The sequence below is a fragment of the Psittacula echo genome (genome assembly GCF_963264785.1).
Source record: "Psittacula echo genome assembly, chromosome: 7".
Lineage (NCBI taxonomy): Eukaryota > Metazoa > Chordata > Aves > Psittaciformes > Psittacidae > Psittacula > Psittacula echo.
In genome coordinates this window covers 32,219,372-32,246,416 of record NC_137740.1, presented here as the reverse complement: position 1 = coordinate 32,246,416, position 27,045 = coordinate 32,219,372, and the positions used below count along the sequence as shown (strand labels likewise).

Sequence of the window (27,045 nt, the reverse complement as noted above, 5' to 3'; positions counted from 1 at the left end):
ATCAGAAAATAAAAACGTAATATAAACCTATAAAAGTCTTCTTTACTATAAACCAGATTAAGTTACCGTTACTTTGGGGACGATGAAGAATGTGTCTAGCTTGTCTCTTAAATTTACATTCAAACTGTTTCATAGTTAATTAAGAGGTAGTTGTTCAGAAATCTCTAGAATAATAAAATACAATAACTTACAGCATAAAAGCAGCCCTTAAAGAAAAGGGTGGGAAGTCTTTCACTTCACTACAACTAAGAGTTGAGTATGTTTTATGACCACCGCAACAACCAGTATGCCCTTGAGACTATGCAATTCTGAATTTGTAACAGAATTTGTAGGGGGAAAACTAGGACAAAATGCAGTAACATTTCAAGTACAGTCTTTCAGTATTTTAAAATTTTATGAAGTATAAGGACTAGGTTAATATGGAATGAGTCATGCTTTTAAGAGAAGCAGTAATACAGACCTGTATTTTAAACCATAACGAAAACCATACTCAACTACTACAAAATAAAAATAAATCAGAGTAGCTTTTATTTGGAAAAGGGTCGATAACAACACTGAAAACTCAGCAATAACAGAAACGCCTGAGAGCATTGCTAGTTTCAGTTTTGGGAAGTAATACCAGGCTAAGTGACCAGGTTAAAATGATGCCTTCTCACTCAACAAATTCATGCCCATCAGCCGAAATTCATCCCAAATCAATATAAACGTTATACATATCACCTCTGAGCCTAAACATCAGGCTATTAAATGACATACACACATGGCACAGATCTTCTGATTTCAAAGTTCTATTTGCTTTACTTAGCACCAAATACATGCTGCTTTACATTTCACTCTGTGATGTCTTCAAGACTCAACAGAATAACTTATTGCATTTCAAAGCAAGCAGTAACATCCAAGCAAACCCTCTTGGAGTCATTTTGCTCACAGGGTGAAGACAGTGACTTGTAAATAAATTATAGCCTCACTTAGACCTCTGCATATTCTTTAGATCCATGTCCATATGCCAATCAAAGGAACTCAGTTCAACTCTCAGATCCCAAATTGAGTTTTCAATATGGAAATACCATCTCTTTAACTTCTGGTTGAGTACAGTGATCTGGAGATGCTTGAAATACAAAACTCAGGCTAGCACCTTATACACTTAAGGCTAGGGCTGCAGTTACCATTCTCGTATATCTCAACTGTGACAACACAAGATACCACAATGGCTGAAAAAAGATTTGATCAAAGCTGAAGCAGAAAGCTCCAGCCCTTCTCTTCAGTCCTCACCTCTGCTTTCCATATGCACAAGTATCAGGAAGAGTTCAGTAAACCATAAAGACAGTCTGCAAATGCAAACTTCCAATAGTCTGTAACATTGAGTAATATTCCAGAAACGAAGTAAGATCGCATGAACCAAACTGCTTTCCAAAGAAGCTGAGAATTTAACTTCACTAGTCTTATGCTGTCAAATGTGCTGAAGCAAAATACACCTGACATGGCATAGAATTTTTATATATATTTTTTTTTTCTCTGAGGAGAAGCTGTTAGTCCTGAAACAAACTGCAGAGAGCACCTAAGTTGAGGCAATAGAGCACTCGGCTTGGCTACAGCTTGCCCTCAACAGGCTTTTGGTAAAAGAGGAAGCAAAATCAGTTGCCAACAGGATGACCTATATTATTGTCAAGTCACATTTCTCGCTTCAAAATTAACATGCTGCCTTACTTTCCACAGGATAAAATCCAGATGCAAGTGTAATATTTTAGTCATACAGAATAATGATCTAGATGTTTCCTAAAAATTTAAAATAATCCACTTGTGTACTAAAAAGTAGTTATTCTAAAATATATTATTTGCAATACAAGTCGGCTTACGGTCTATCTGCAAGAAGGAACCACACCACCTCTAATCAGTTAAAAAGGTACTTACCATTGGCAGTGCATTGATATGTGGAAGTCTTCCTTTCAGGTGCCTCTTGCCACAGAAGGGTGATGCTGACAAAGAAATGAACAAAATAGGAAACATTATTTATTATTTTGAAAACGGTGCTGTTAACACAATAAAACGTTATGATGGCTCTTTCAGCCTACTCAGGTCAAGAAGCTGAGTGATTACAACTGAATTTGTACACAGCCCAGAGCAGCAGCAGCAATCAGGCCCAGAAGAGCACGTAGAGCTGGGCTTTTGCATATATCCTGTCACTACCCACATCACACTAACTGCTCCCATGGGGAGCCTGAAACACAGATCTTTGAACAAATAAGTCTGTTGTAGGAATACTTTTACCACCAGACCTCTAGAGAGTCTTATCCATTCAGCAGGAGCATCAAACAGAACAACCTGTGTATAAAAATCCTGATGTCTGGATTTTGCTTTGGCTCTCCAGAAAAACCTTTGTGAAGTTAACTAGGCAAAGTAGGTAGCTTAGAGTATGTTCTGCCCATGTCAGATTTCTTCAGGAAATAAACCTCAGCTATCGACTTCTAAACACTCTGAAAAGCCCCAAACAAAAGAATCAACATTCCAGTGGTCTGACTTCCGAAATGGTTACATCCACTGTGTTCCTAACACGTACTGCAATGAATAACTTCATTTATTTACACAGGTGTGCTTATGCACCCAGACACTTACAAGCTCCTGCAGCGATCTCAGTAATTAAAATAACCAGCTCACACTAGTTGCTGGTGACATTTGACAATATGCATGTTACAGAAATACTCCTACTGCCATATTCAAGAAAAATCTTTTCCATGATCAAAAAATTCACAAAAACATAATTAATCAATCCATGCTCCTGCACATTTTTAGTAATTTTATTTATATATTAGTAATTTCATGTACTTAACAGTTAAGCATAAGGAAACATGTTTTGATGTCCAAATATGTGTTAACTCAATCCACTTTTTATTCAGTAATGACAAATTATTTTAATTTACACTAATATTTGACTTGTTGCTCTCCATGAAAATACTTGCCAGACTACTTTTCTTTAGGAAATAATCTAATTGCCAGCTCACAAGAGCAGGAAGGGTGACAGATGGACATGGATGATTAATGAAGTATTATCAGACTATTTTTAGATCAAACTATTTACAAAGCATTTTTAAACTGTGCTCGAAAACTTTGACTATGAGCACAGAATAACCACGGGGTTTTGGGCTCATGATCTACACAAAGTTCTCGCATGTAATTTTCAAGCTCAACCAGCGGGAAATGGTTTACTATAAAGCCATTTTTGAACCCAGCCAAAAAAAAAACAACAAAAAAAAGCTGCAGCAGTCAGGCTTATTTTATCCTTAGAAAATACCACCACACCACCAAGGCAGGTAGAAACGTAACCTTCACAGCCCAAGTGAGAGACACTGCAGAGAATGATTAAGAATGCACGAATGCTGGGAATTGAAAGCATTTGCAAACATGCTCTTGTTTCCTTGCTTAGTTGTACTGGTGCTGCAGAAATTATGTAAATAGGCTGAGGAAAACTGAACTCCTCAGTGGCACAGTTTCCTATGTGGAGCTACTCAGAACGTTTGTTTTTTCCATAGAGAGTTGCAGACCAGAAGAGAAAGCTTTTATCACCTCGCTTGGCAGACCCCATAAAAAACATTACTTGCTTATAACAAAAGTTTTCCTTAAAAACAGAACAAACCACCAACCAACCAGTATTAATTTTGAGAACAGTCTAAATCATTATAAAAGCGGTGCACAGAGAAAGTCAGAAGAGGGTCCTTCTGCCCCATTCTGAGTGTGACGCTTGGTTTGGGTTATTTTATTTGGGAAGGAACATGGCAAACATAAATAAAGGATGATTGCACAAACATAAACCATTTTCTTCAATGAAAAAAGGCTTTATTCGCTATACACTGCCCAAACTGTTTCCTTCCAACACCTCTTTGCCCTTACGCAATCTTCTGAGTGCAGCACTTATCATTGAAGCCAGAGACGGAAACCTTTCTGTGTGATCTGTAGAAGAGGCTTCTTGTCCTTCACTTCATATTTAAACAGTGCAGTGACACAGAAAGAACCTGGAAGCAAAGACTCAAGAGAGCAGAGAATGAGAAAAGAAAGGGCTCACTGACTGCTTCATTCCTCACTCATGTTAATTGGTTGAGGGCTCCAGTTTTAAATAAGAGCGCTTGAAATGACACGTAAACATTTAGAAAACTCTGTGATGTCCTTCTTCAGAATCAAGTGCTGAGTACAAATGCCTCAGCAGCAACTTTTTTGTTTCCAGATTTATCCTATTGGATTTTGAAATTTTAACATGTATCTTGAAACAATGCAGATGACTGCTATAATTTATTGATTTTTAGACTATATCTCACTTTCGCATATTGACCCGTTACACTGATTTAAGCAGGTGCCCACATGTAGCAACAGCTGCAGTATGTGACACCTAGAAATAATCCACCAGATGCTCTTGAACTGGATAAAGCACACCTGGAGAACATAGTAGTTTGTGAGTTTGGATCCTTCATCTTGGAGGCTCTGGGGGCTCACTGCTGACTGACACCTTCAACATCAACTGAATACTGCTCCGCTCGACTTAACTAAGATTTTTGTCTGTCCTGACCTGCTCTCAGGCAGTCGCCCAAAACTCACCAGCTTTGCCCACATTGGGATTTTCTGCACAAGAATGACACACCTGATGCCCATTTCGCCCCATGAGACTGCACCCAGACAGCTCCCTACAACACCCAACATCATCTCCTCGGAAAGAGCATCCCACTGCATTGCACAGAGAGGCAGCAATGCCCAAAGACATACTCTTGAGAGCTGCTTGTATGCAGAGGTGGGAAAAAGGTCTGAGCAAACAGGTTGCACAAGACAGCAGTTCCCATCTGCTAGACCCAAACTAACACATCAAGCTAGCTACCAAAAAAACAAATACCAACATATGTTGCTAGCACAGATTGGGCTGCTGTTATCAACCAAGTAATAATCATGCGGTACAAAGACAAAACCACAACAGATAAAAACAACCATGGTACCACACAGCAAGAAATCTGCCTATAAACCCATACCACAGATGTACACTAATGTTATTCCTTACCTGTTTCCAAACATAATCAGTTAAACACAAAGATTTCTCTAAAAGCTATTTGCAAAAATGTTTAGACATTTACTTATAAAAACATCATTTATCCTACTTTCTTCTATCTATCTGTTACACTGTGTTCATGCTATGGCTAAAACAATGTTGTCTGCCTGAGTTCTGAAATGCTTTGGTTTCTCACGTGAACATGTGCACTCATGTTTTTCTTCTAATCATCTTAGGATCACAATGTTTATACTACTTTCTGAGATTTTGGTGCTATTTGAGCTCTAACAACAAATTTAGTCATTAAATGTTGTGCTTTGTGAATTACAAAAGCCTCCTAAGGACACAGTATCTTTTCTTCTAAATTATCCTCCAGAATCCTGCTTTTATCTGGATTCAGTATCTGGAAAGAGTGTCCCAATCAAAATAGAATTAAAAATAACTAAATCCTGGATATTCCCCTCAGTAACTAGGCTGCAAAAAGCATCAGACAATAGTTTTAAAAGCCTAAATTGAAAACTAATCACTCCATTGAATCCTTCCTTTCATTTGGTTAATAGGCATATACAAAACTAGTGGTGATTCTACCACTGCGGTGCTTGAAACACAAACAGAGAAAATCAGTTATTTCTTTTAATCACGGTTCCACAGCAATGCATAGCAACTTTTTTAAAAACAATTCAGCACTTCTACAATAACATCTGCTTTTCAGATATTACAGAAAAGCTGAACTGAGACAAATACCAACTCAAAAAAAAAAAAAAAAATCAAGAGAAACAAATACATATACAAGTGGAAGGGGAAAATCAGCACCACAGTCGAGATGCATTAAAAACTGTCATTACCTGCAACTAGTTGGTAGTAATAGGGTTCCTACTGAAAAATGTAACATACACAGACTGTTCCAGTACTCCACTCTGATGGAGGGGGTATCACTGAGCGAATTTTACACCATTCAAAGTATCCAAGACGTGCCCAGAGACATATCCACCTATATTCCTAAATTTTTATCTGAAATGGTTTTTCTCTGTCAATCAAGAAATCTTTACTTTCTGATCTTTGGTCTGTCTTTAGGCCTTTATTACTTCAGAAATATGGGAAACATGACACTTTCTGGATGTTTCAAGGAAGAAACATTTAACCTGTATATTTATATCACAGAAGAGCTGCACAACTTTCCACACCTCAGAAATACTCTTTCGTATAGCAAGCACCCGTATGTCAATGGATTTATGTGAACCAGCTAGTAAAACATAACAGGATATCTGAGGAGATAAAGAGTAAGAACTAGGTAAGCAGACAACACTGTTCTGCAAAAAAGATTATCTGGATATACGAACCACTCTTCAGAAGTGCACAGAAACAGGATTTGCTGTGCAAAGAGAAACACAGACCAGAGCAAAAGAATATTGTAGCAGCTATATACAAGTTTAAATGTCAATTTCTATGGAAGTCAAAAATTGAGGCAATCATAGAAAATAGCTTATAGCCTACTGAAAGGAAAGGGGAGGAAACCATCTTAGCCAGCTCTATTAAAAAACACTTAATATACCGGAGAAATCTTGTCAATACCAATCAGCTGGTACCACTGGGGAAGGAGGGAGGCTGGGCTGGGCTGCAGCACAATTTCACTTGCAAGGCATTTAAGTGAAATTCACCGGTAAGTAAACCAATTTCCCAATTTCCATAAACTGAAGGAGATTCTACAGAATGAAGTCAAATCCAGTGTAGATTGGGAAGGAGTACAAACAGTTATTTCTCAAAGCACTATGTGTTACGTGAAGGGGCTAGAATAGTCACTAACCCCATCTTCACAGACTGCTACATCTAGGGTCAGGGCCCACCTATGTAAAGTCAAGTACGGTAATCTGTGTTGCTTGTTCTTTTTCTGAAAATAGTGGACATGATGACTAGTGGCATATTGATAATAATTGTAGCATAATAATAAATAATTTTTATGGTTTTATTCAAGAAATGAGTCAGAAATTTCAATTCATGACTGCAAGATTGATCAGAGAAAAGACTGAGAATAACAGCCTGTCAAAATACCTTCTTCCCTTTCCATGCTTCTGCTAACAGAGCCTTACTTGTCTGTTTTTAGATACTGAGAGCAAGATACTGATCTGCTTTGGGACTGGTGGTGGCCTTGCAAAAGAACCAGTCTAGATTACGGCAAGCATCAGAAATCCTCACTGTGGGGCAAAAGCACAACTGTACTTCTTTCTTAAAGAGCTAAATTTATTGAATTTGTTAAAATTGCCTCAAACGTGCCATGATTTGAGAGGTGGGATACATGTTTTAATTAGACATCACACTGGGAACTGGGCTCAAAACGTTTAAATAAGGAAATTTTAAGAAATAACAAGAGGATATGACAACATTGCAGTATTTTCAGCCCTCACAAATGTAACCACCATTCAAGCCCTGTCTGGGTTTCCCCCAATGTCAGTAACACTATCACCCTCACTTTCCTGGGCAACCAGAAGTCAAATGGAGCGTTCTTTCAGAGTAAAAGCTCGATCTGCATTTTAATCAAGCCAAATTACTGAGCCTTGGAGGACATTTAGACAATGTGGAGGAATCTGGCTTCTGCTGCAAGACAGCCTTTGCAGATAGTTTGACGTCAACAGCCTCAAGAAGTTCAGCATGGCCACTGACCCTGAATATTGTATACACCCAGTGCTGCTGAAGTTGTGGCTCTCTTCCTATCTGTGAACATGCTACAAAGGCTAGTTGTCTTCTGGTTGCCTCCTGCAGGAATGCCTCACAGGATGTTTGCCCTTGCAGCAAAGTATTGGGTTTAAAAACAGATGCACACTGAAATGTTACAAAAATCTACCTTGTGATGTTGGGCATGTAAAAGTAATAGCACACTCAGAAGAACTAGGATCCAAGAATTCTTTAGCCCTCATAATTATAAGTTACTTCAAATACTTAAAAGCACTTAAAAATCCATAGGTATGGAAACATTTTTCTGAAAACTTAGTCATTCCAGAGGTCAAAAGTAAACTTTGTGGTGCAGCTTAGGCTCATGTACTCCAGATGTTTCTCAGATACAGCTCCCTAAAATAAGGTGTTTATAACACATGGCAGATTCTTCCTAAAATTATTACTGTTATTTTGTGTAAAGCCAAAGAAAGACGTAAGCCACTCATGCTGCCAAAAGAAAGGTGACACTCACTGCCCTGAAATCACGCATTAAATGTATCAAAGAATAATTAAATATTTTTTTTTCAGAAATACTGCTCATCAAAAGCTGCTGCACTCATGCTTACAGCCCCCTCTCATTTCCCCAGGATTTTTTCAAAACTGAGTGACATTTGGTGCATAATGTACTGGTGCAGTATTCAGAAAAATTCTATGTCTTGGTCACATTTTCACATAAACAACCTACACACTAAGTTCTTCCTATAGAGGTAAATCCTGTGATTGAGCGGCAGTCCAAGTTGCCCAATACCAAGCAACACACAAGGAATTCTTCCCTTTTTCAAATCTCCACATCCTACCATCAGAAGACAACATCATCTTTCCTACAAGCCCTCCTGTCTCTGCCCTTCCCATGCTCCACCATTTCTCTAACAGTGTAATTCTGCACTGTTATATGAGGACTCTGACTCACAAAGAGTTAAAAACCTACCTGGATAGAGCTGCCAATGTTCATGCACTGGTTATCCAGCCATTCATGCTAAAAGGACAACTTACTCAAACACAGCAGCTACTGAACTGCAACTGCAGACAAGGGTACAGGAAACAAGACTGCCTCTCATTACCATAGCAAGCTTTCCAGGTTCATGAGCAGACAAGCATCCCTGTAGCAGGTACTAGAAACTTGGAGGTCAGAGGGATGGCACACTCATTCCCAGATAAACTGTCTCTTGTCTGTAAGAGTTCAGAGGGTGTAGCTCACCTGAATGCTTTGGTTTAGTTTTATTCCCAAGTCACATCCTAGCCAAAAGCTACCTGCTATTGCATGGGGACAGCTAGGTACCCTCCCACCATGCCAGGTGGGTACTCTCACAACTTCCTTTCTCCTAAAAAAATGTATAAATAGCAGCTTTGTATCACTCTCACCAGCATCCACTGCAGCGTCAGAAGAGGACAGAACTGGCTCAAGAGCAGAAGAGAGTACACAGCCCTGAAAGGGAAAAAATGCAGGAACAGCACTGCCATGTTGTCAAAATACACCTCTGTTTCCAAGGGTTGCATGGTGCCTTGGACAACGATGGGGATCCCAGCAGAAAAATCTCAGAACAAGCATGGAATGATGGACTAGTTAATATGAGCCATACCAGAAATAACACAGACACTAACTGTAATATATATATATATATATATATATATATATATGTATTATTCTGTTATCTTTTCAAACCATTTAGATACCAGAGCTGAGAAACCATGTTTGTTACACTGATTGAATAGGGAAATAATTGCATCAATATTAGACTATACATGAAGGAAGAGAGACTGAAACCTGTTCCAAAGAATAAGCAGCCTACACTACAGATAAACATGGCAAAATATTTACTTTAGCAGTATGGTCAAGGAGAATAGCATTTATTAAATAAATGGATCAAAGTCATTAATCATCAGCGGCATTAGACTAATCTAACTATGCTACTTTTTCTTCACCTGTTTTTTTTGAACAACAGGTCCTAAGCATGATCAAGGAAAACAAATGTATTTGGTTCATCAATGACAGCATATTCAAGATTTAATTATCATCAGGATATGAAGCCTCAGAAGAGAAATCTCACATAAAGACCATCACTAGGCTATGATTAATTGATAATCTAACAGTGCCCTTAACTCAAGTCTGCTGTAAGTAGTAAAGTGGGGCTTAGCTACATGTATACAGTTAAACTATGTACCTCCCACCCTACGTGGTCTATTCTGAAATTTAAAAAAAAAAAAAAAAAAAAAAAAAAAAAAAGCTTTTCCTAAAACTGCTGTTCATTTTGTTAATTAACATTTCAATTATATTGGGCTTTCCTACTGTAGGAAAGTGTTCTGTTGCAAATGGGTGGGGAAAAAAAAAAAAAAACCAAACAAAAAAAAACCAACAAAAAACCTAAGCACCCTTCATTTGTTGCCAAAATGTATGAAGTCAATATTTTTGTTTCATTGGAAATAATTTCTGTTGAGTTTCCTACAGTCATTGCAGCTATACAGCTCCTTTGAACTCATGTATTACATATACAGAACAATACATAGCAGGTGTTTATCCTACAAGCAAATGGCAGTGTGATTAGGTAACCTATTATACCACTTTGCAAACAGTTAAGAAAAAGCAAAAAAACTTGCTAATGTTAGTTCCCCAGCACCCTGTATTTTCCTTTATGCAAGATAGAAGACTATCCAAACAAAATTGCAAGAGACCTGAATGAGACCTGAAGACTGGCCATACTGGACCAGGCGAAAGGGCTCCCTGGCCCATTACCCTCTCTCCAGCAGTGACCCAAAGGCCAACAGCCAAAGGAAGAATAAAAACAGCACCAATACAACCTAGTCCCCTAAATAATCTCCTTGCCTCCAGCCATTTTTAACTCTGATAACTTTTTAGAGCACAATTTGTTTGGTCTCTGTGTGTTCAGTAACCTCAAAGGTATTATCTTCCATTAACATTTCAGTCCCTTAAACATTTAGCATTTACTTCTTCTGGTAAGAAGTTTTACATGTCTGCTCCCTGCTCAGAAAAAGAACAGCTTGTGTGTCTCTCTTTACAATTTTATATATACACTTTAAATATCTTATTGGCTTAACTTGACATTTCTGTAAGAGAAAATGAACCTCTGACCCCTATTCACCTTCTCCATGACTCTCGTGTCTCCACAGAACTCAGTATGCCCCACTCCCATGTTGTAATCTGGCCTTAACAAGCTGCTGTATGAAAGACCTACACATGGTCTCTATATTATGATCTGGTATGACAACTGCACACTTTGCATGGGATTAACTGAAGTCTCCCATGGCATTTCCAACCTTCCTGCCCTTTTTGATCTTTCTAGAATTACCATTTTGATAGGGTGGTCACTAATACAGACCCACTTCTACAGACAATTTGTACAACACCCACAAGAAAAAAAGGCACTTAGACATTGTTATTGAAGGTGTTCATCTATTAAAGTATTCATCTAGGAATATGAACTGGGGAATTGAGCATCTAACATAGAATGGTAAATGTTAAAATAATACCATTACATTTCAAGTCTATTTTTGAAAGAGCATTGGCCAGTATGTGCTCATCAGCATAAGCTCACACCTACAGAAGAACCGAGATGCTTACATATTAGTTTTTATTCTGGAAGCTATTAAATTCCAAATCTTATATCCACAGTAATCTGACTAATGCTCTCCTCAGTGTCTCACCTTTCCATTTCTGTTCTTCAGTACAGCTCCCCATAAACAGGGTTAATAGCATTTTGTTTTCTCTGCAATAGGCATGTCCTAATAGTATCTGTAAAGGATGTGTCTATCCTATCAAGAATGACATGACTTTAAGCTTTCTTAAGCTTTTCTGAAGAACTGACACTATATTCAACATCTTCAAAAGTATCCCAGAATAAAATCAGTTTTGTCAAGCATGTTATTTATCATTTTCAAAATCCAAATAAAATATGGAACTAGTTACAACCCTCTGCATTAAATGTCTTTTTAATCTCAGTGAAAGTCTACTTGATAACTTGGAAAGCTGTTAATAGCTCAGGCTTCAGGTACAAGTAACTAACATCTCCAGTCAGGTGAAGACACACAGCAATTGAACAGGAGCAAAAGTCAAGCGGAAGAAAACATCTCAGATTTAGTTAAATCTACTGAAGATGGTGTAGCTGGAAACACATTTTAAATAACAAGGAAAAACCAAAATCATGCAGCTGAAGAACAGTTATGAGAAACAACTTATGCTATGAGACTCCCGTTACTTTAAGCAAAAGCAGTAAGAACTCTGAAAGGAGTAATTCTGCCTAAGGAAACATCTAGTGTATGGCAGTTGATCTAACAGGGCTTTTCCCTTCCTTTACTTTTTGATTCTTATCTTGATTGTTTCACACCAGGCATTTGAAATTGGCTGAGCTGCACATCCTGTGAATCTTGTTCAAACTAGAACAGGCTGAAGATAGGATTTTACCACTTGGGAATTCTGCCTCTGTGGTTGCTCGCAGAATTCTCCACAACTGCTGTCAGGACTTCATGAAAAAGGTGAGTTTGGGACTCTTCCCTTTTTTTTCCTTAAGTCACCTCACATTTATCAATGTGATCTAAGAGACTGATCAGAGAAAGTAACAAAGACTCAAGTTCTCTACTCTTGGTCTTTGATTTTCCAGGTTATTAAAGATAAAAAAATTTACTCACACCTTAAAGATACTTAGATGTAGGCTTGTACATTTTGCTCCTTTCTTTTGTGATCATGCTAACACACTCATTAAACAAGGAAACAAGTGACAAATGCTTGGGTAAGGAATATCAAACACACACATTTGTCAAAAATACTCCACCTAGCAAAAGTATTTCCCCTCAGTGTCAGACATGCCAAATATTGGGGTCTGGTTCATCTCCAAACGGAACACTGTAGATATTATTTCAGTCACACCTACTCAAGGGCTTTCTTTCCCTTTTTTTTGAGCACATTTTTTTGCTGTGCTTTTCAAAGTCAGTGTCAGGATTCTAAAACGGAACAGTATGAAGTATTTAGCACTAATAGATAGGCAAAGCCTATACAGCACTATGCAGTAAACACACAGAACTTGACAGCCCAATAATGATGTATCTTCCATCTGCCCACAAGCAGTAGTAACAACTGAGGTTTACAAGCTGCTGCAATTCAGAAGAGACTGTTTACCAGATCAGATAAAAACAAGGTTCAATATATATATTTTGTTGCATGACACTGTACAGCTGCAATCATTTATCAGACTTTTTCTTGTGTTTTATCATTCTTATCACCGCCAAAGGAATAAGCAAAATCTTGGAATTACAAAAATGCCTCAGACACTAGCATTTCTGACTCATTTAATACATCACAATTTTTTTTACACCAACTTTATCCAGAAATAAATCAAACTGCCACATTCTCATAGGAATACTGCTACTAGACTGATTTTGACACCTTTTCAGAGAAGTTTCATTTGACCGTCTTGGACTGCACGTGTAGCAGGCTGTGAGTGCACACCACAGACACGGCGACTCTTCTGCTCCCACAGAAATAAGGATGCCATCTTCCTACTGGCATTTGTAGCCTAAGTTTAAGAGAAATTAGCACTATTCGTTCTTTTGTCAAGTTAAGATACTTTCATTATGGCGTTTTTAACTAAATAATTTGTTTATGCAATGATTCAGAAAACGTTGCTAGTATAATATTATTATGAACAAAAAGATCCTCCTGTAAAGTAGTAAAAATAACCTACATTCATTTTTCATAGCCTGCATACAAAGAGTTAATTTTTATTGCTTCAGTATGTAGAGACTTTACTACAAAATTCTTAAGTGACTTGGATAACTGCCAGTCCCCAACATGACACATGCCAAACACTCTTGCCAAATTTTGAAGATGCTGGCTGTATGGCCAAGCCACAGACCACCCATGGTCCCACAGGGCAAAGATGAGCGTGGATGAAGGCATACAGCCACAGTGAAATGCCAGAGAAGCAACAATAGCATAAATGCTTGTAATACATGCATTAAAGCGATCTGTGAAGCCTCCCATCACTGCATAGAATCCCACTGTCCCAGCACACACTGTATAGCCATAAACGGTAAGATAAGGAAACAGACATGAATTCTAGCAACATGGCATAATGAAACTCAGTATATATGCACATATATATGATGGGAAATGTAAATAGGCACAGAGGTTTACTTCTTGGCTTGCAGTTGCAAAGGTATTGGCTTTTCCAGTCAGTTAGTATGTAACAAAATTGCCAATAGGGCAATTCGATTTCACATGCAACTATGTAAAAATCTCTCACGTGACACATTTTAGACAGAGATGCATTTGCAAAATATTAAAGGCAACATTTGCATTTATTTTGATTAACAAACCAGAAAGATACTACTGAGGATTCAAATAGTCTGCTCATCCTTAGCTACCAGAAGACCACCTGGTGAGCTCAATTCAGCAGACACATCTGAAGCACTCCACCTAAACTCTCCTGTGGTGTGGTGTGACTCTGTTTTTTACTTTTTTAAATTAACCATTTCTCACTGCTATTAGCAATGACATAAATCAAGTTTAACGGATAGGTATTTCCTACATCACCCAACAGATACCTGCAGCACTGCCCTTACTATTGCCCCATCAGCTGAACGAAGTTACCAAGATGGACTTCACCGTGGCTGCTCACAGCCTGGACACACACTGGAGTGTTTCCAACAACCCCTTCCAAAGGAAAGGTATAGACACTACCTAAGATAAGCAGCAGAGTTATTCATGGCCAGACCCCAAAAAACCCGAGAACTGAGGCATGGTGAACTTAAATATTCTGGTAAAGATACAGAGCACAGACACTTTTCTGATATCGGTTTAATCATGTTTAGAAGTAAGAAAGATTAAAACACAAACCCTACAGATACCACATAGTAAATTTTAAACCCTACTGCTTATTATTTTGTTCCAACTGGAACAAAACAAAAATAAATGACAATGCCCAAAGATAACTGGAGCATAGTAGCTCCAGCCCTGGAGCAGGCAGGCTCCCCACAGCTGGGCTGCATTTCCTGCCCAGTACTACTGCCTCATCATGGCATGAGGAGAGTAGAAAAGAAGAGGGAACACCACAGAAGTATTGTTGTTTGTTCTTTTTAAAGAGTATTATTTTTTCACCTTTGGTAAAAATTTCTAGTAAAAACAAAACAAAAAAAAAATTCTTACTCTTTAATTGAAATTCTTCACTGTGTTTTGACAACACAACCCTGCTGCAGCATCCTTGGTATGCGCACTATTATTCTCCTAAAAAAAACACAGCTTTTGCAATGATACAGTTCATCTTGGATCATACAATTTTCAGGTTGAAATTAAAAGACATTGGTTGGTATCAACCAGATCTGAGAGAAAAGACAGAAATCCAGAAATCTCACTGATGCCCTAAAACATCTGTCTGAGTCAGACGGAGAGGAGGCATGTGTTCTGATATACACCACGTCTTGTAAAAGCTCTTTGAGGGAAAGGCAGCATTGATTCACACAGGAGATACTTCAAAACTTTGGAACACAAGACCAGTTTACAGGGAATCACACGCTATTACTTCCATTTTCCATAGAGTAACTTATGAATTGCTAAATACAGGCAGAACGGATTCATGACCCTCTTTCTCATGTCTCTGAAAAGTAATGATGGTTGGAGTACAACCCAGTACCAAACTATTTACAGGTTCAGAAATTAAAACTGGTACTTCAAACAGACCAAAACCACACACAGAGGCAATTCTCTCAGGAAAGCGCTAATTCGTGTACACAGCAATGCCTTACACCAGGACTGCTGATCCCTACACTAACGGCCATGCTGCAGGCTGGCAGAGCTGAGCCCCAGCCGGGCAGCAGGAATAACACCACTCCGGCCACAGTGTTTCTAATCTTAACCAACTGCTAAGAATAAGTTTAGATTTTAAGTTCAAATTCCATTTAAAATTTTGGCAACTTATGCCAAAATCTGATTTAAGCCACTATAGTAATTTCAGACAAATTAAATATTCAAACAATACATGAAGTTTTACAGACAGCTAAACCACCAATGGAACTGCTGGAAATAAGAGGCATAGAATCATAGAATAGTTAGGGTTGGAAAGGACCTTAAGATCATCTAGTTCCAACCCCCCTGCCAGGGGCAGGGACACCCCACACTAAACCATGCCACCCAAGGCCTCATCCAACCTGGCCTTGAACACCGCCAAGGATGGAGCATTCACAACCTCCCTGGGCAACCCATTCCAGTGCCTCACCACCCTCTCAGTAAAGAAATTCTTCCTTATATCCAATCTAAACTTACCCTGTTTAAGTTTTAACCCATTACCCCTTGTCCTGTCACTACAGTCCCTGATGAAGAGTCCATCCCCTAACTATTCTATGATTCTAAGGCTGCTATGAGGTCTCCACCAGCCTTCTCCAGGCTGAACAGACCCAACTTTCTCAGCCTGTCTCCATACGGGAGGTGCTCCAGTCCCCTGATCCAGAGGCCTCCTCTGGACTTGTTCCAACAGTTCCATGTCCTTTTTATGTTGAGGACACCAGAACTGCACACAATACTCCAAGTGAGGTCTCACAAGAGCAGAGTAGAGGGGCAGGATCACCTCCTTCGATCTGCTGGTCACGCTCCTTTTGATGCAGCCCAGGATACGGTTGGCTTTCTGGGCTGCGAGCGCACACTGAAGCCGGCTCATGTTCATTTTCTCATCGACCAACACCCCCAAGTCCTTCTCCGCAGGGCTGCTCTGAATCTCTTCTCTGCCCAACCTGTAGCTGTGCCTGGGATTGCTCCGACCCAGGTGTAGGACCTTGCACTTGCCATGGCTAAACTTCATAAGGTTGGCATCAGCCCACCTCACAAGCATGTCAAGGTCCCTCTGGATGGCATCCCTTCCCTCCGGCGTATCAACCGAACCACACAGCTTGGTGTCATCGGCAAACTTGCTGAGGGCGCACTCAATCCCACTGTCCATGTCACCGACAAAGATGTTGAACAAGACCGATCCCAACACCAGTCCCTGAGGGACACCACTCGTTATCGGTCTCCAGCTGGACATTGAGCCATTGACCACAACTCTTTGTGTGCGGCCATCCAGCCAGTTCTTTATCCACCGAGTGGTCCACCCATCAAATTGACGTCTCTCCAATTTAGAGACAAGGATGTCATGTGGGACAGTGTCGAACGCTTTGCACAAATCCAGGTAGATGATGTCAACTGCTCTGCCCCTGTCCATCAGTTTTGTAGCCCCATCATAGAAGGCCATTAGCATTCACAAAAAGCATTTATTTATTTATTAAAAGTGTTAAGTTCTTACACTGGCACAGAAATTATTTTTAATATCCCAACCAGTTCAACTAGCCTACTTGTACGTACTCCGTACGTTCAAGGATGGGATGAGAAGTTTATCTGCCAATTATAAGATGACAACCCCCACTAATTCTGAAATACTGAAGAACAAAATCAGTTAATTTCAGTGCTCACAAAATAATAGTTTTTCCTATTTTTAAATGCAAAAGTTTTCAGAAATAGTCCCTCTTTATCCAGTACACTGCAACAGTAAAACGCAGTGAAGACTTCGTGCATTAGATACCCACTTTCATCTAAATGCCATTTGACACAGTAAATAAGAAACATGCATCAACTTGCAACTTCATAAAAAGTCATGAAAACTTAAATAACCTGAAGCTTGTTATATGCTTTAAAAAAAAGCAGAGCAAAGCAGTAAATCAGCCTGATTAGCAAAAGAAATACCAATTTTACTATAACAACTCATTGCTAGTAGCAAATCAAAGATTTTAATAGATTGCAGCACAGCTATTTTCTTGACAAAGTTTGATTTCTCTAAATCCAAGACAAAATTACAATCAATTACTTCAAACAAGGGCTTCTGTCTGTTGATGAAATTGTTTTCACTTTGATCCACCCTGGGCCTAGCAGACATTTCTCCTGGTATTAAGTAGTCAAAGGTGTAAATTAAACCTTGAAAGACCTCCTTAAAGCAACCATCTATTATAAGCCTTGATATTCAAAGAGCAGTCAAAAATCTTTTTCTTCTGAAAGTATTGAAGCGGGGTAGCAAAGGTATGCAGCAATAGGCAGTCTCTTTCTAGACACAAGTCACTGAAAACTGATCCAAAGAAATCCCTAGCACAACAATCCCACATCAATTCCACATCCTCAGGTGGCCAGTGCTCCCTCAGAGTTAAAACAGCCAGCACCAACTAAACCATTAAGGGAGTGTAACTACTCCATTCTAACAGCCATATGGCAGATCAGGAGCTCTCAGATGTTGGTATTCTGGTAAACTGTAACTTCTATGCTGCTGAACAAAAGAACGTAATTAATATAGTGACAGCATCTATTACAGTTATTTGTACCGTGATGGCACTGGGGTTCCAACTGCAAATAAAATCCCCGATGTGCTAAGCAAAGATATAATATACCTGTAGTTTAAGTATAAAGGCAAACATTGCAGAGATGTAACATAAGGAACACAGAACCGCCCCAGTGAAGTGAACAGGGTAGCAAGAGGGGTAAGAGCAGGCAATGGACACCGCACACTGTACAGAGATGAACTCTCAGAAACTGGGTGTGTGGCAAAGCTGCTTCTGCTTCTCAGGTTGGCCTGAACCCCTCCAATCCACCAGTACTGAGCACTGCTGACAAACACAGGTTTAGGCTCTGATGTAAAGGCAGTCAATCTCCAACCATCCAACACAGCAGAAAGGCCTAGAGACTACACAGAACCAAAAGAAAAGGGTCCTTACTGGCCTCCTGCGAAGCAACAGCAAGGCTGCGTGCGTCAAGACTATTGATTATAACATGAGAGAACTCCTGCTTGGATTTACGTTGAAAAAGAAGAAAAATCTGCAATATTCTCTACACATTCGTCTTTACACTTGAAGAAATCAAATCAGCATTCTGAAGAGCACAAGCAGGCACTAAGAAGCGTACAGTACCTGCAAACTTCATTCTCAAGTTCTCAGGTGTTGGAATTGCTCTTTCTCCTGCCCTGACAATGAATTTTCTAAAGGAATTTTAATATAGCTCTCATTGTCAACTATTCACAATTTATAAGCCTGATCTATTTTGCAGTAGATCAATTTTACAGCCTTATTTTCAGCGATTGATATTAACATACCATGGATCACAAAATTAGAAATACAGAGGTCAATATCTGGGCACTACCAATAATTAGAAAAAGCAGTCTTCATGTTTGGGGTTGTTTTTGTTTTGTTTTTTAAGTTTAGCTTTATCATTTAATTCTAATCCAGTGAACAAATATTTAAATAAAACACAAAATTTTACGCAGACTATAGTAATCTTCAAGTAATTACACCGAGAAAGAAGAGAGTAAGAGAGCAATTGCCACATGAAGTCACCTATCTTGATCATACCTGCAATTATTTTTGTATTTGGTACTCATTCAAAACAAATCTTTTTGTACTTCAATAATTCATACGCAGCAGAGCTGTACTTGCTCTCACTTCTGCATGCATGCACTCCCCAAAATTTCACTTTCGATATCATAAAATCTCAACTCATTGGCAATTAATTTGTGTATCTCAACAGTTCCAATCCTATATCCCTTCTAAAGCATCAGCAAGAAACACCAATGACAGACCAAGAGCACTCATTTTAACTACAGTGTCGGAAGAACAATAAAGTTGCACCATTTGTATGGTAGAAAATAAGGAATCAATAATAATGTAAAATATATACTTTATATTAAAAAACAAAAAACAAACAAACAAAAAAAACCCTCAGAAACCCTCTTCTGAATTTAGGTTTCACTGTCTTAAATACTTCAAAAATCTAGAAAGACCCTGAAAGGCCAACACAACCACAAGATAGTAAGGTGCAGAAATCAATAAATACATCATTTTTTTTTAAATATGGTAAATTACATGGTAGCAAACACTGAGATAAATCAAATGAATCTTCATATAAGAAACAAAACAGCTGATACATCAAGCATTTCTAAACCTCCCATATTTTCGAATAGGGAATGCTGTGAAGAGAATGCATGACAGAGAAATTGTTTCCTAGGGGCACTCAGGTTTTTTCTCATTTCAAGTAAAAACTTTTATTAAAGGTGTGTGATCTCTAAGGATGTACCTTTAAAGAGCTTTCTGAGAATTTGCTTTGTATTGAGTATCACTGGTTGGGATGCCAAAGGAAGAGGACAGAACTTTTTGATCAGCAAATAGAATCCTTTCATTAGTTTAGGAAGGATTTTACTTAAAGTCATTTTTAAAATCTTCATACTGTAGGACCAAAGTCTCATTTCAGATCATTTCTGGCTTGGAGACTTTGGGGATTCATGTTCTGCTAAGTCATTGCTTCTGTGAACCAACTGAGCTCAGACACTGGAGTCCCTCAGCAGAATGGGCATAGAATGATCCAGCAAGATGTGCCTGGCATCTAATTGCCACTTTGGCTCCATCAACTTGATGTCACATTCACTTTTATTCAGTTCAAGGCCTGAGAGATTTCCAAACAAGGCAGAATGAATCTGCCAAACCCTGATGTACATCCACACCACAATGACACTCACTGGACTGACTCTAAGAATGGGACACCATTTGGGAAAGCTAAGAAAACAACTCATTAGAGCAAGAGGATAAAAATCTTTTTCTCCATGAACACTGATGTGCCATGTAATAGAAAAGGCTATTAAACAAATATGATTGACTACAAACAAATACAGATAATTTATTGAAGAAAAAATACCTTGCAGTTAAGAGACAACATAAATTAACATATGCAGACAACTTACATGCCAAAATGGCAGGGGCTTGTTGTCCCACAAAAAAAAAAGCAGCAAATGCAGAAAGGCAGTTACTGACTGTGTTTTGATTTTAGCAACAGAAATTAAAAATAATCCAAAATTAAGGATGTAATTGCCAAAGGGAAAAAACAAACACTACAGAAAAAGAATAGAGACTGGAGAAAAGGAAATTATCAAAGGCACCTGCTATCACAAGAATAGAAATGAGATCTTTAGAAGCCCTGAAAGACTCCTTACAGAAAACAAACAGGAAAACCTTAAAAAATTGATCATTACAGATTTGGTCATTTTAGCACACAAACAGAGATGTACTAGGGATGCTAGAAACTGCCAAAGGGAATAAAAACAAAAAGAGGGGGTGATAGGGTGGTAGGGGGGTGTCCTGTATTCATCTTGCCTGTACCATGCCAGAAGAACTCCCCCGTCTTTGCCGCCTGCATCCAGAGCCCTGCAACCTGTTGGTTCTGTGGCAGCTGCGTCACTCTCTCACTTCACAGCCACAGTGCTTCAGGAAAACAAAGACACTGGAGTGTAAACATCTCTGTGAGGCTAATGCATCATCTTCTAAAAGATTTCCACTGATTGCTCTGTTGATGGCTTCAGCCCCAAGACAGCACTATTTCTTTATTCAGAGCAGAAAACACACCAGATCAAAGCAAAGCACGAGTTACACTGTGTTTTTCCACTCTGACCAGAGAGCCATTCACTGTGTCCTTCTCCCTTGCCCATGCACACTACAGAGTACTTCAGTTGCCTCTAAAAGAGTCCATGGCCAGAATACAGGTTGATTAAACATACTGAATGCACTGACTTCTACAAATTACCCAGGTATCTAAAACCTAACAGTTTCTGTAACAATTTTACTTATATAACTTAAAATTCCCATAGGAGGATCCTGTTTGATATTTGAACAACCTACTGTAGCTACCTGAGATACAGTGTAAAAATAGTTTCAAAACAGACAAATTCTGTACGTTTCCACTCATTTGCATTACGAACAAAACGAGTGAGAAGTTCTAAGGAGAGGACTTTAATTTTGTTCATTCACACCCTGCATCTACCAGCTCCCTGAGTTCATGCAGCCTTTGATAAAACAAGAAGAGCCCGCTGAGTAGGGACAGAGACAGTGCACATCACTTAACCTGAAACTACGTATGAGACACTTTTCCAGTTTTATTTTTAGCACAACGTATCTGTTGGTAGAAAGCCTGTATTTTAACACTGAGAGGAATGTAATGGGAAATCTATTTTAAGCATACAGTTCTAGCAGGTCATAAAGACTGCATCGTTATCCTCCTTGGACAGTAATTGGCAATGCAAACACATGCTCTTCTCTTAGTTTTTGTTTCACTGATGAGTTGTGAGGAAAGAGAAATGCTGTTCATCCAACATGCTGTTTATTTAACATTCAGCTTTCTTGAACTACTCTTATGCAAAGCACAAATGCTGATGATCAATTATTATAGCTATCAATCTGAAATTTTACACTCTGTAAACACATTATCCTGACCACTGCATTGCACACTTGAAATATTCCAGTTGCAGCAACCCAAAGAAATGAAAACACTGCATTAGGCTTACAGTAAAATTCTGTCCTGACTATATGTACATGGAGGTTTTTTCTTTCATACAGCATTACATTTCACTGACAAACCACAACTTTTCAAATCAACATTTCAGGAAAATGCTCAGCATACAGTCTGACATTTAATGCTGCAGATAATAGTAAAAGGCTAAACAGGGAAAAAGTGGGCCTCTTGCTGAAGGAGGTGGATAATTTAGCAACAGCAGATGGAGATAAGGCTGAAGCTCATATAAGGGATTATTTCATACAACTGGACCCATGGCACCAGATGGGCTGTGTCCAAAGGTGCAGAGAGCTAATGCGATAGCAAGGCTCTATAGAGACTGAGAGGGTCCTCAATGACCGCAGGAAGATAGATTTTGTGCCATCTTCAGGAAAAGGGAGAGAAGCAGAGGCTATTACCTCAACTTTAGCCAGAGCTGGCATCATCTGCCACAATATTGAGGCCTTGGGTGGCATGGTTTAGTGTGCGGTGTCCCTGCCCACGGCAGGGGGGTTGGAACTAGATGATCTCAAGGTCCTTTCCAACCCTAACTATTCTATGATTCTATAATATTCATATATCCATTCTGGGATGTTGCCATCTGGATGAGAGACCACCAGACAGGTAGAAACCTAGTGGAATGGCTGGGCTTCACAGGGAGTAATAAAATAATACTGACAAGAGGACCACAAAGATTATCAGAGGGCTAGAGCACCCCTCCTGTAGAAACAGGCTGAGACTGCTGGACTTGCTCAGCCTGGAGAATGCCCTGGGGAGGTGTTAAGAGTAGCCTTCAGATACCTGAAGGGGCCAACAGGCTAAAGGGGCTAGAGAGGGACTTTTTACAAGGGGAGGTGTAGTGATGAGACAAAGGATAATAGCTTTAAACTGACAGAAGGGAGATTTTTTGATTATATGTTAGGAAGAAGTTCATCACAGTGAGAGTGGTGAGACAGAGGAACATGTTTCCCAGAGAAGATGTGGCTGCCCCATCCCTGGCCGTGTCCAAGGCCAAGTTGGATGGGGCTATGAGCAACCTGGTCTAGAGGAAGGTGTCCCTGCCTGTGGTACGGGGTGTGGAACTAGATGAGCTTTAAGGTCCCTTCCAACCCAAACCATTCTAGGATTCTATGATGACCTGAAGGCCAGTAACATGTGGGATATTGCAGCCATTCATCCATTCTGGGACCTGGCCTATTCAACATCTCCATCAATGATTTCAAGAAAGCCAGGGAGTGCACTCTCATCAAGCTTGCAGGTAACACCAGTTTGGAGGCAACTAGCTGTTAGGCTTGAGGGCAGGGCTGCTATCTGAAAGGAGTAGGAACCCACGGCAGTTCAGCAAGAAGTGCAGAGTGCTACCCCAGGAAGGGAAGAGCCCTTGCATCATCCCAGACTGGGACGCACAGCCGGGGAGCAGCTCTGGGAGCAGGAGAAGAGCCTGGGGTCTCGGCAGGCAGCAAGCCGAGCACCAGCCAGCGGTGTTTTGTATTTGCTGGCCTCCTTGATCTTACAATGGTTTATTCTGCCTCTTCACTGCCTTTGGAGTATTTGACTTTAAAATTCTATTTCAGCAGTTCTTTTATAAAATAATGTAGACCAGCATGTCCATGTCCACCAGGTACTGCTGGCTGCAGATTTTTTGTTTCAAAAACATGCACTCTGTCCTTCAGAGAAAATTAGCACACAGAGCCTTCAGCAAAATAACTAAAAATTGTGACTCCTGTGTCTGTAATTAACCCACGATTGGCATTTTAAGGGGCACATTCTACAGTGCCTGCTGCAAAAGGAAAATACTATGTGCATGAAAAAGCGCCACATGGTAACTGCAATGAGCATCTGTACTCACTTGCCAAAGGAGTTCCTCAAATTTGTATTTAGCTCCGATTTCTCATCAAGCATGCTAAAAGAGTCAAGCAATTGCAAGGTCCTATAAATATAAGTGACTATTTGAATTTTCATTAATATGGCGCTTAACACGCAAAAACAAATGTATTTATTTCCTCAAGCAAAAAATCTGACCGTGTTGAAGAGACAGCACATGCTCACATACTTGCTTGGAACTGAGCAAACTGCTATGCACTTACAGCAAAAATACCTGTGACATACGCCAAGTATGTAACTTGCGAACACACAATTGCTATTTCTAACCCAACCCAAAGTAAATCTATCCAAGAAACATGTTCATATAAACATATTATTATATATATATGCATATATGCACACACACACTTTCAAATCTTCTATATAGAAGCACATGTTGAAAGCATGAAAACCAAAACGTGCTGGGGACACAGAAAGTCCTACTTATCTTCAGATGGGAAACACAACAGCAGCTGCACAAAGAGAAAGTTGGAGGTTAAACCGTGAGCAGCCAGAGGGAAGAAAATGAAGCAAGAAACTTCAACTTAATGTCTTCCCAAGCTTGAACAGCAGCCTTACCTTCAACACATCCCATCCTGCTAATGTTCAAAGATACATTACAAAATTTATCATAAAGTATACTTAACTAAGTGACATATTTTAATCAAGTGAGCACAAGGCTTCTAAGATTTATGTAGATAAAAATTGAGTTCAGAGTTGTTAAAAGGAATTCTGTGAAAAATTAAGACACAAGCTGACATTAAAGTAGATTTAATTTGGCAGTGTTTCTATTTTGAAAATTTGAATTTTGAAATAACTGCAGAATTCCCCTCTTTTTTCTTTAGCTAAATATCTGCTTAGTGTAAAATTTCTTCCCACAGAAAAACTCAATCTCCAATATTAAAAAAAAAAAAAATCATAAACACTCACAAATTAAGGTTTCAAAAAAGAAACAGTGGCATCTACCTGGGCAACACTTTGCAGATAACAGTTAATTAAAGCATATACTTGGAATATTTAGCTGAAAGGCTGACTTACACCATCACTCAATATCAATAGAAATCTTCTTAACTAAGCCTGTGCAATCAGAACATCTACTCCTTAAATAATCATGAAGAAAAGTAAGACTCATTCAGTTCTTGAAGTCTCAGTGTACATTCTCCAGGGCTCCTTATACTTTAAGCAAATAGCAATAAAAAACAAAGGTATTCTTATTTTTAAAGTGGTTTTGTAGGGTTTTAGACACTCTGATCTTCAAAATGCTCAAGTACATAACATACAAGATTCAAAACATCAGTACTGCTCATTAAAAACCCCACACATTTTCACTGGTCAATATGCCTCTATTCTCATATAGAATACAGATTTAACTAGGTTGTATCTAAATTTTACAATTCTTGATGCATAGCACTTCTAAACCTTGGCCTATTCCATACATACACACATACAACTTATGGATGGAAGTTCTTATCCAGACTTCCATTACCAAAAGCCTGAGCTTATGCTGATCCTGGCAAAAGCAAGTTTGCCCTACTCTGATTCACTTAGGACCCTTCTGAAAAAATTATCATCTTTTGTCTTGCCACATCTCTCTGTACTTCTTCACCAGCTTCACCTCCTAATATCTCACACATAACACACTTAATACGTTTCGCTTTTAATAGCCAAGAAGAGCCTTTGCGCTTTGCTTATCACTGATTTGGTACCAAAGAGCTAACTTCAGCTACCTCCAAACGACTAATGATGCACTTGCATTTTCTAACGAGCATCATCATGCTTTCTCACATAGTGCTCATTATGAGAGGTGCTCCCAAATTCACAAGTCTTCTTTATATCCTTTTTCAAAATTCTCTATTTCCATGTCAGCTACAAAAACTGTGTGTTCAGTAGCTCCAGGTGAATTTTTCTTCCATGAATATATGCAATGGCTTTCTGAATTCACATACAGTTTCAGCATTACCATGTTCTGAGGCAAAAAATTCTGCAGGGATATTCTAGGAAAAAATACCTAACTGTGCTTACTTTGGACATCACTTTCTAGTTTCATTTGATACCTTTAGTATTAGTGTAAACAACAATCACTCTCTGATTACCTTCACTATAACACTCAATTTTACAAACCTCTCCCCATCACCTTATTCAGCTGTTACTGGGTTCCTGCAACACAAACTGCAGACTACTCATCTGTTTAATGAAACTCTTCCACTGCTGATTCTGACTGCAAAGATGACCTTACTTGTGAACCCGAGCAGACATTTCGCTAAGTTTCTAGTGAAGACTTAAAAAGAAATAAGCTTGTTTTCTCATTAGCAGGACAGGCTTCTGGAATTGTTCTACATCAAGGACATAAGATGCTGAGTCCAGTGTACAAAAAACCATGTCAGCACTACTGATTTCTGCTGCCAGGAAAAGAGATGCTCCACATCGCCCATGGCAGCACAAGGGAAAGGACAGCGAGCATTACTGAAGCCTGTCAAATCCTCCTTCAGCTGCTATGGTTATTTGGTGCCCATACCTCATCTTATTACCATGAAAAAATAAAGAATTAGATTTTCTCTCACAGGCTGAACTTCACTGAGGGTGATGAGGTACCTGTGATGAACCAGAAACCTGCAGGGAAGCCACAGACTTGTTTCCCGTGCACTTTGGTAGCAGCTCTAACACAACTGTTAGAGACTAACCTGTCTCCTGGTCCAATTCCTTATTCTGCAACAGCAGGAAAAAAGTTCCTTTTATAGGCAGCAGAAGGGAATGGCTACATGTAAGGAAGTTCAACATGCATGCCTCCGTTAATCAACTAGATGAGCAACTTCCCCATGAACCCAGAGCAAGCACAGCAATAACGTCCTAATAAACTCATATCTAAGTCAGGAAATCCACTTTTGGATTTCAAATCCACAGATTTGAAGTTCTCTGAGACACAAACTAATGCGAATCTGTAGTACTGGTCTTCCTTCCTTTGAGCATGAATCTATAAGAGCCTTGGTAAACACACTGAAGGGTTTCATGGTTTCACTACTTTATGGGTAAATAATTTTATATCCTTTTCTGAGATCTGCTTAAAGAACTACTGCCTACTGAGTCACAGATATTTCCAAAGCCCTAGCCACATCAACCACTGTTA

At 39.2% G+C, this 27,045-nt stretch overlaps 1 protein-coding gene across 3 annotated transcripts in view; it reads right to left on the bottom strand.

Annotated features, from left to right (window-relative positions):
- TBL1XR1 (TBL1X/Y related 1) overlaps positions 1–27,045 on the bottom strand; it is a 113,799-nt gene that overhangs the window by 60,458 nt on the left and 26,296 nt on the right. For all 3 annotated transcript variants that reach the window (XM_080623078.1, XM_080623076.1, XM_080623077.1), the window contains exon 2: positions 1,912–1,976. The gene's annotated coding sequence lies outside the window, so the exon portion shown is untranslated. The remainder of the gene's footprint in view (positions 1–1,911; positions 1,977–27,045) is intronic.